The sequence below is a fragment of the Lontra canadensis genome, unplaced genomic scaffold (assembly GCF_010015895.1).
Source record: "Lontra canadensis isolate GAN:19392208 unplaced genomic scaffold, GSC_riverotter_1.0 scaffold85, whole genome shotgun sequence".
In the NCBI taxonomy this organism is placed as follows: domain Eukaryota; kingdom Metazoa; phylum Chordata; class Mammalia; order Carnivora; family Mustelidae; genus Lontra; species Lontra canadensis.
This window is the reverse complement of record NW_022631079.1, coordinates 2640153-2649812: the sequence shown is the minus strand read 5'-3', so window position 1 is coordinate 2649812 and position 9660 is coordinate 2640153. Positions and strand designations below refer to the sequence as shown.

The 9660-nt window shown below is 42.7% G+C and overlaps 1 protein-coding gene across 1 annotated transcript in view; it reads left to right on the top strand.

Annotated features, from left to right (window-relative positions):
* The first annotated feature begins 218 nt into the window (after window positions 1-218).
* The window catches only part of ASAH2 (N-acylsphingosine amidohydrolase 2), an 87443-nt gene continuing 78001 nt past the window's right edge, over window positions 219-9660 (top strand). The window contains exon 1 of the mRNA XM_032883009.1: window positions 219-255. The gene's annotated coding sequence lies outside the window, so the exon portion shown is untranslated. The remainder of the gene's footprint in view (window positions 256-9660) is intronic.

Genomic DNA, 9660 nt, shown 5'->3' with positions numbered 1-9660 from the left:
TGACGTAGTCCTCCTTTCTACATTTCCACTGCGACCCCCGGAATACCAGCTTGGCTCTTCTTCCCTCCCAAATGGGGTCTCCCCTCTTCAGGGGATGCCTGTCTCCAACCCCACGGTGGCCATCAGGTTCCAGTGCTTACCAGCTCCATCTTTCTCCACATTGTTAGATCCCTAAACAGGGACAGATTTGGAGGGTCCCAAGAAGATGTCCCTCGGTTGGTTCATGATGTCAGCTCTGACTGGGGGATGAGGAAGGTGAATCCTCTTTGAGCCTCATCCTGCTCATTTTGCTCCATTTTGTTAGCAACTATTGGCAAATTGCAGCTCTACTTATGTTTTTATCTTATTCAAAAACCTGCTGGGAAACTTTCTTGCATTTTAAGTTAAGATTTCCCCAACCTGGCATTTTATTTATTTATTTATTTTTAAGATCTTAATGATTTATTGGAGAGAGAGAGAGAGCACAAGCAGGGAGCAGGGGCACAGGGAGTGGGAGAAGCAGACCCCCCGCAGAGCAACACAGGACTCAATCCCAGGTCCCTGGGATCATGACCTGAGCTAAAGGCAGATGCTCAACCCACTGAGCCATCCAGGCGCCCCAGAACCTGATAATTTAGAACCTCCAGTAACTTATCCCCTCCGCTGCCTCTTTCATTGCTCTCCGACAAAGCCTGCATTAGTGGGTCTCAAGGTCAGTGTCACAGTGGACCCGTGGGCAAGAGAGGCTGGATGGGCCATCTTGTATACCACTGTACCCTGTCCTACCTTTGGCATGCCCAGGGTATGAATGTGGAAGTGTCATACGGGAACATCATGTTCCAGAAGGTTAAGGTAGAAAAGGATTGCGAACGGCTGTCCTCAATGTAGCCAAACCACTCTGCTGACTATCACACGTATTTGGGTCTTCCCTTCCCCTGCACTTGGATGAACACTGATATGTCAACATACACACCGCTACCTGGGAAAATCTGTTTTGTTCTTCAAAGTTCATCTGCCAGTCCATCCCCTTCATGAAGCCTTCCTTGATTTTTATCAAGCTAGTTATGATCTAACCTTTTTGCAAGTCCCCAGAACATTTTATTTCATATGCTTATGTTCAAACCTTGCATTGTATTTATTCTGCATTTGTCTTGTATTCTCCGTATAGTCAGCAGAGAGAATGATTTTTTTTACTCCAAATTTTTTTTTTTTAATTAAAGAAATCTTTCTATTCCCCCGGGCTGCATACGAGGTAGGACCTTCATAGACTGGCCTCTTCTGACCACCCTGGTCATGTCTTTCCTTAGTACCGCCTTTGCCTTCTCCGCTCTCATGATGGCAGACAGCTTTGCACATGCCGTGCCTTCTAATGAGGTGAAGTAGATTGCCAGAATGGCAACGGCCCTCCACCCTTCCCTGAATCCACACCTTCTGAGACGTGACTTCTTGTCAAGAGGTGGAGACCATTTCTCCTCCCATTGAGGCTGGGTTGGCCCCGTGACTTGCCTCGGTCATACGATGGGGCGGAAGTTACAGCAGGCTGGCTGGGAGCCTGGCTTGCATGTTGCCACTCGTTTTCTTGGAAACTGGCCCAGCTGCCCTGTGAACCACCCTGGGCTGGCCTGTAGGAGGATGAGAGACCGTGTGGAATAGAGATGGGCTGTCCCGTGGAGGCCACCCTAAAGCGGCAGCTCCAGCCAAACCCAAGCCCACCCAGCAGCTCCCCAGATGAGCGGAGCTGCCCGTTGGCCCAGCCACATGGCTAGCCCACAGAGTAGTGAGGCCCACACAGTCCAGTTTTATAATTACTTGGCAATCCTTTCTAGCTTACATGAGACTGTAAGATTTTTGAAGGCAGGAATTACGTCTTCAGAATTCTATCCTTTCCATCCTGCGCAGTATCTGGGACTTGGTAGATGCCTGAGGAATGTAATTAAATGAAGGAAGCAATGGAGTAAACCAGAGGCTGTACCTGGTGGCCTGCACGTGTTCGATTTGTCCCACATAGAGTGAAAGAGAAATATTTCGCCTTCATTTGGAAAATCAAGAAATTTAAGATAAGCCTCACGTTACTAACTTCTCACTAAAAGAAATGGAAAGATCCATCAATACTGGACCTTCACTTCCTCGTGGCGCCAACGAGTGGTGGCTGTCCCCTTGAGACGCGCACATGCTTCTGGCTGTGACAGTCCCCACCGATCCCTACCTACATGTCCTTTATCACCGAATCTGCCATTCTGCTGTGTCTGCGAGTTTCCCTCAGCTGCTTACCTGCTATAAAGCACTCAGCGCTCAGGGAAGCTGCTGGTAAATGTGTCGCTCCCCGAGTCCTGCCTGCAGGGTGGGTGTGACAGGAGGAAAGTTCTGTCTTCCAGGGCAAGATCGGAATCATTACTCATAATCTCATTTTTCTCCTCTGCAAGTTGAGTTTGTTATAGTCTCCCTCTGAAAGGCTTTCAAGGGTAATCTGGCTTATAACCTGCCTCGGCTAGAGCAAGATGTTTTCTTTCATCTCATAATTCTGTTGCATTTGGCTGGAGGTAGCATCCTCACCCAGCGATGCGGGAACATGCCAGCTTTCTGATGTTCTGTCTCTTTCCTATTGGATGGCGGAGCCTTATTTATTTATTTGTTTATTGACTGATTGATTTCTTATTCTATTTACGAGGCTTAGAACTCATGGATCTTCAGGAATGCACTGGTTGTTTACCCCAGCACCCATTCTAATTGGTCAGGGCTCGGGCTGAACCAGTAGTTAATCTTTTGAACATATCAACCCTGAACTTAACACATTGGAATGGAAAACATGCTAGTCTCCAATTATGCCTTTACCTTTGGACTCATCTGTGAGGCGATAGGCTTAAGAACGTGGTCACAGTGCTATGCCCCTTGGTGGTATCAGTTCTCTTATGGAAACACCAACTGAATTATCTAATTCAGAAGAAACTTTATCTCTTATGGCGCATCCAAAGTCCAGTTTACCAGGGCAGGCAAGGCAGCTCAGCCTGTTTTCCGATTAGTGAAATGAATAAGCAGGTAGAAATCGCTCTGGTCCATTAGTCCATGATGAAATTAGTTATTGCCTCATTATTTATAAAAGTCCTTTGGGATCAGACAACCGACTTATGAGTTCAACCAAGATGGAGGCTGAAAGGGGACACAATCTCCCTCATAAAGCCAATAGAAGGAACAGGAACTCTATTTTTTGTGTTGATTATTCTTCCTTTAAGAGTATCCAAGAATAGGAGCACCTGGGTGGCTCAGCGGGTTAAGCCTCTGCCTTCAGCTCAGGTCATGATCTCAGGGTCCTGGGATCGAGTCCTGCATCGGGAAGGGGGCCTGCTTCCCCCTCTCTCTCTGCCTGCCTCCCTGCCTACTTGTGATCTCTGTCTGTCAAATAAATAAAATCTTAAAAAAAAAAAAAGAATATCTAAGAATCGACTAGCAGAGTTGACATCTCCTTTTTTAGCCTCATTGGAAATTAGGTTACTCTATGGGAATTTTTCACATCTTGTATTCACCCATTGGAAAAAAAAATACTTTTGTATCACAAAAACATAATCATTGCAAAACATTTTAATAGGGTTAAGCAAAATGCTGATACAATAAATAAATAATATAAATATATAAATAAAAAGTTCCCTCAAATCACAATAGCATTTCAAAATGGATTAGTCTAATTATCTCTTTGTCTCTCTCTCACTGTCTCTATATTTTTGACAGATTTACAACTTGGAACTGCTTTGATTTAAACCCCAAGCTTAAAAAAGAAAATCTCAAAGGGAATGTTTTCAAATTGGTTGCACATTCTCCTGCTGTCTTAGATATTGTTAAGCAAAAATGACTCAGGTTGTTGCTCTGACTACAGATCATTGCCACGGCTGAGTCATTGTCTCTACAACCTCCTTTCTTTGGTACTCTTACTACCTGCATGCCAGCTTTTAGAGACCCAGAGTTTTCCAGGTTTCTGCAGAAGAAAAAAATGTAGTTGGTTAGAATTGTTTGTTTATTAAAAGTCAACAAGTTCTGCACAGGTAAAATGCAGTCTTTATTTCACAAATTCCTGTGGCCTGGAGACATCTTCTATCTGTTTCCCATTTGTAATTACGTCTTAGAGCTGAGACTGCATGAAATGCGATGTCTGAATTAGAGAGATTTTAGTATATTTTGAAATGTAACATTGAGCCTCTTTTCACATACGTTTCATCATTTGGATGTCTTCTTTGGAAAAATGTCTGGTTCTTCCGCCCGTTTTTAAATTGGATTGTTTGGTGTTTTGCCATTGAGTTATAGGGGTTCTTTGATATATTTTGGATGAATCCCTTATGGGACATATGGTTTGCAAATGTTTTCTCCCACTCTGTTGGTTGCCCTCTCATGTTGTCAGTGGCTTCCTTTGTTGTACGGAAGCTTCGTCTGATGTAATTCCACCTGTTAATTCCTGCTCATGCTGCTTGTGCTTTTTATGTCATATCCACAAAAATCATTGCCAAGGCTAATGTTAAGGAGCTTCTTCCCTGACATTTCCTGTAGAAGTTTATGGTTTCAGGTCTCATGTTTAAGTCTTTAATCCATTTTGAGTTAATTTCAGTGAATGGTGTAAGATAGGGGTCAAATTTCATTTGTCTTTATGTGGTCATCCAGGAATAAAACTGTTTGATTTTTTAAAAAAAATAATTTCAATTAGTCAACATATCACTCGTTTTTGATATAATGTTCAATGATTCATTAGTTGTGTATAACACCCTGGGCCCATCCCATCACGTGCCCTTCTTGATGCCCGTCACCCAGTTGCCCCATGCCACCCCCGCCTTCCCCAACCCTCAGTTTGTCTCCCGGAGTCAAGAGTCTCATGGGGTTTGTCTCCTCTCTCTGATCTGTGGCACTTACTAGACTGAGAGATATGTTCAAGAAGACTTAAGATGTAGCTAAGGAGTTCTCTTCATGAAACTGGTGTTCATCAGGTGTCTATGTTAATCAAAATGGGTTGGGGGGGCTTGCTGTGGGAAAATCATTGCTTAAGACAGAAGCATTTATTTCTTGCTTATGCAAAGTACGCTCTTGATCTGACGACTCTCTGGAGCAGATTTCTTCCAAGTGGTGACTCAGGGATCATGTAACCTGTCATCTGGAACAAGCAGTTATATCAAGGTCATCAGAGCAGAGGAAGGGAGATCATGGAGAACCCACACCTCCTCTAAATGCCTCTGCACAAAATAAATCAATCTGCAAGTGACACATGTCATTGCCACACAGCCCATTGACCAATGACTACCAGGGGCCCGGAGAGCATAACCTCCCTGTGTCCCCACAAAGGAGCAGAAGGCCAGATATGGACGACAGCTTTAAGGCTCCATCACCATGACCTTGGGCAAGTATTGGAATTCCTCTATCTGGCGGGGCGCCACCATGGAACCCTTACCTCTTCCCACCATGCTGAGTCTAAATCTCTGGTTTCTTCTTAGCTTTGTGAATTTGACTGCTTTGTAGACACGATGTCCCTCTAAGAATATCGGACAACTACAAGTACGGGACGGATGCTTGGTTATACTGGCAATATAACTTTTGGCTATTTGTTTTACTTCTCTTGGACTCTTTATTTTTTCTTTTTAATTGGAGTGTAGAATGGAGGGTAGGACCAATGCCATCCTCAAAATATGGCCGTGGATAATCAAGGAGACAACTCATGCCGTGTTTTAGAGCAGGGTATGGGGCCTTATTATGAGATCAGTACACTCATGTTACTTTATTTTTTATTTTTTTAATTTTTATTTTTAAAAGGTGACTGTCCCCCTTGCCCTGGCTTGGTAAGCGTCTACCTAGTAACAGCTCCATACATTAGTGGCATCCTTTGTGTCCTGGCGTGACTAGTCAGCCTAATCCATGCAAGTCTCTCTCATCTCCTGATCCATGAAGTAGTGTCACGAACTCTATAGGAGATCTGGGTCTTTTCCAAGACCATTGACCCCCTTGCAGGTATGTCTTACCTGCTTTAGCTCACATTCCATTGCTGCCTGGCTCTGTCTTGGCTCTGTCATTCAGGTGGATCCTGCCTTTAGCTCCCATAAGCTTGAGATCTCCTTCTGTCTTCCCCTGTCATTGAGCCCTGGCTTTCTCTCCGAGACTTATGAGAAAGGTCTGGGCTGGCCTCTTGTGTTTCTGGAGTTCTCCCTTCCCTCAGGGGGGCAGCTGCCCACCCTAAACTCAATGCCTCAGAACCCAAACCCTGCCTTAGCTTCTGGTTCTCACACGGGCTTGGTTTCTGGCCTCCACACAGCAGGGGGAACATGAGACACCCCTCTCCTCTAGTGAGAGGCCTGGGCATTTCTGGTGCCATCTAACCCTTATCACCATCCTAAACCTATGAAAACCCAGGATGTTAAGGCCCGCTCAGGCATTATCCCTCCAGGTGGATACATGTGAGCAAGAAGTTTTTCTTCCTTCCTTCCTGGATCTTACGTAGATTGTCCTTGGGAATGAGCCAGACAAATCCCAGCAAGAGAGAATGTGAGAAATGGTGTGAATTCACTCTCCAGCATGGGGGTGGTCCACTTCCCCTCCCCACTTGCTTTTCGGCTACTCTGATGGGGGGGGGTGCTGTGAAGGGTTGCCAGTGTATTTGTTCTGGGCAGGGGAGAAAGCAATTTTCACCAGGCAGGGTTCCTCCTCAGGCTTGGTTCTGCCCAAAACAAGAAAGACAAAATGCTTTCATGTCAACCTCCACTCGGGTTGTCCTTTTCCCCATTGGCTGGAGAGAACACTGAGTCAGGCTAGACTTTTTTTTTTTTTTTTTTAAGATTTTATTTCTTTATTTGACAGAGAGAGATCACAAGTAGGCAGAGAGGCAGGCAGAGAGAGAGGGGGAAGCAGGCTCCTCGCTGAGCAGAGAGCCTGATGTGGGGCTCGATCCCAGGACCCTGGGATCATGACCTGAGCCGAAGGCAGAGGCTTTAACCCACTGAGCCACCCAGGCGCCCCCGGCTAGACTTTGATATGAGCAAACTTTCTGCTTCTCTTGGTCCTTCCCCCAACAAGTTCTATCAAAGGGCAATATGGTATTTGTTTCTCCTCTACATTCCCCCAACCTTCCTCCCCTTGGGTAATCATCAGTTTGATCTCTGTACTTACAAGTTGGTTTCTTGGTTTGTCTCTCACTTTCTTCCCCCCTCTTCGTTTTATTTCTTTAATTCCTCATATGAGTGGAATCAGGTGGTATTTGTCTGTCTCTGACTGACTTATTTTGCTTAGCATAATACTCTCTAGGTCCATCCATATTGTTGCAAATGGCAAAATTAGTTTTAATGGATGAATGATATTCCTATATCTATATATACACACACACACCCCGTCTTCTTATCCATTCATTTATTGATAGACACTTTGGCTGCATCCATAATTCAGCTATTCTAAATAACGCATCGATAAACATGGAGGTACATATATTCCTTTGGATTAGTGTTTTTATTTTTGGGGGTAAATACCCAGTAGTGCGATGCCTGAATTGTAGGGTAAATTCTATTTTCAACTTTTTGAGGAATCTCCACACTGTTTTCCATGGTGGCTGCTCTAGTTTGCATTCCCACCTACAGTGCAAGAGGCTTCCTTTTTCTCCACATCCTCGCCAACATTTGATGTTTCTTGTGTTTTTTATTTTAGCCATTCTGAGGTGTGAGGTGATATCTCATTGTGGTTTCTGATTTGTATCTCCCTGATGATGAGTGATGTTGAGCGTCTTTTCATGTGTCTGTTGGCCATCTGCATGTCTTCTTCAGAGAAATGTCTATTCATGTTTTCTACCCATTTTTAATTGGATTATGTGGTTTTTGGGTGGCTCAGTTGTATAAGTTCTTTTCATATTTTGGGTAATAACCTTTTATCAGATATGTCATTGGCTAATATCTTCTCCCATTTCTTAGGTTGCCTTTTAGTTTTGTTGTTTTTTTTTTTCTTTGCTGTGCAAAAGCTTTCTATTTTGATGTAGTCCCAATAGTTCATTTTTACTTTTATTTCCTTGCCTCAGGAGACCTATATAGAAAACTGTTGCTATAGCCACCAATGCCTGTGTCCTCTTCTAGGATTTTTGTGGTTTTAGGTCTCACATTTGAGTCTTTAATCCATTTTGAGTTGATTTCCTGTATATGGTAAAAAAAAAAAAAATGGTCCAGTTTCATTCTTTTGCACATTGCCATCTGGTTTTCCTAACACCATTTATTGAAGAGAGCATCTTTTTTCCATTAGATATTTATTTCTCCTTTGTCGAATATTAATTGACCATATAATTATATGTTTACTTCTGGGTTTTCTATTCTGTTTCATGGATCTATGTGTCTGTTTTTGTGCCAGCACCATGCTGTCTTGATGATCACAGCTTTGTAATAGAGCTTGAACTCTGGAATTGTGATAGCTCCAGTTTTGTTATTCTTTTTCAAACTTGCCTTGGCTATTGGAGGTCTGTGGCTTCACACAAACTTTAGGATTGTTTTTTCTAATTCTGTGAGAAATGCTATTGATATTTCGATAGGGATTGATTTAAATCTGTAAATTGCTTTGGGTAGTACAGACATTCCAACAATATCTGTCCTTTAATTCGTGAGATGGAATGTCTTTCCATTTTTTGTGTCTTGTCTTTAATTTCTTTCATTGGTGTCTTACTGTTTTTAGAGCTCAGGTTTTTCATCTCTTTTGATAAGTTTATTCCTAGATATTTTATTATTTTTGGTGCAATTGTAAATAGGATTGTTTTCTTAATTTCTCTTCCTGCTACTTCATTATTAGTGTATAGGAATGCAACAGGTTTCTGCACATTGATTTTGTGTCCTGTGACTTTACTGAATTCCTTTATCAGTTGTAGGTTTTTTTTTTAATGGCAGTTATACTTTATTTGGATTTTAGAAAGGCAGTTAAATTTTTACATGTTATTATTTTTTATATAAAATTATTTTTTAATTTAAATTCAATTAGTTAACACATAGTGTATTATTAGTTTCAGAAGTAGAGGTCAGTGATTCATCAGTCTTAAATAATACCCAGTGCTCATTACATCATGTGCCCTCCTTAATGCCCATCACCCAGTTACCCCATCCCTCCACCCACCTCCCCTCCAGCAGCCTGCAGTTTGTTTCCTCTAATTAAGAGTCTCTTATGGTTTGTCTCCCTCTCTGATTTCATCTTGTTTTGTTTTTGCCTCCCTTCCTCTATGATCCTCTGTTTTGTTTCTTTAATTCCACATATGAATGAGATTATATGATGATTGTCTTTCTCTGATTGACTTAGTTCAATTTACATAATACCCTCCAGTTTTATCCACATGGTTGCAAATGGCAAGATTTCATTTTTTGGGGTTGCTGAATAGTCTTCCATTGTGTATACACACCACATCATTTTTATCCATTTATCTGTCAGTGGACATCTAGGCTCTTTCCATAGTTTGGCTATTGTGGACATTGCTGCTATAAACATTCATGTGCACGTGCCCCTTTGGATCACTATATTTGTGTCTTTGGGGTAAATACCCAGTAGCATGATTGTTGGGTCATAGGGTAGCTCTATTTTCAACTTTTTGAGGAACCTCCATATTGCTTTCCAGAGTGGCTGCACCAACTTGCATTCCCACCAACAGTGTAGGAGGATTCCCCTTTCTCCGCATCCTCACCAACACCTGTTATTTCCTGACTTGTTAAT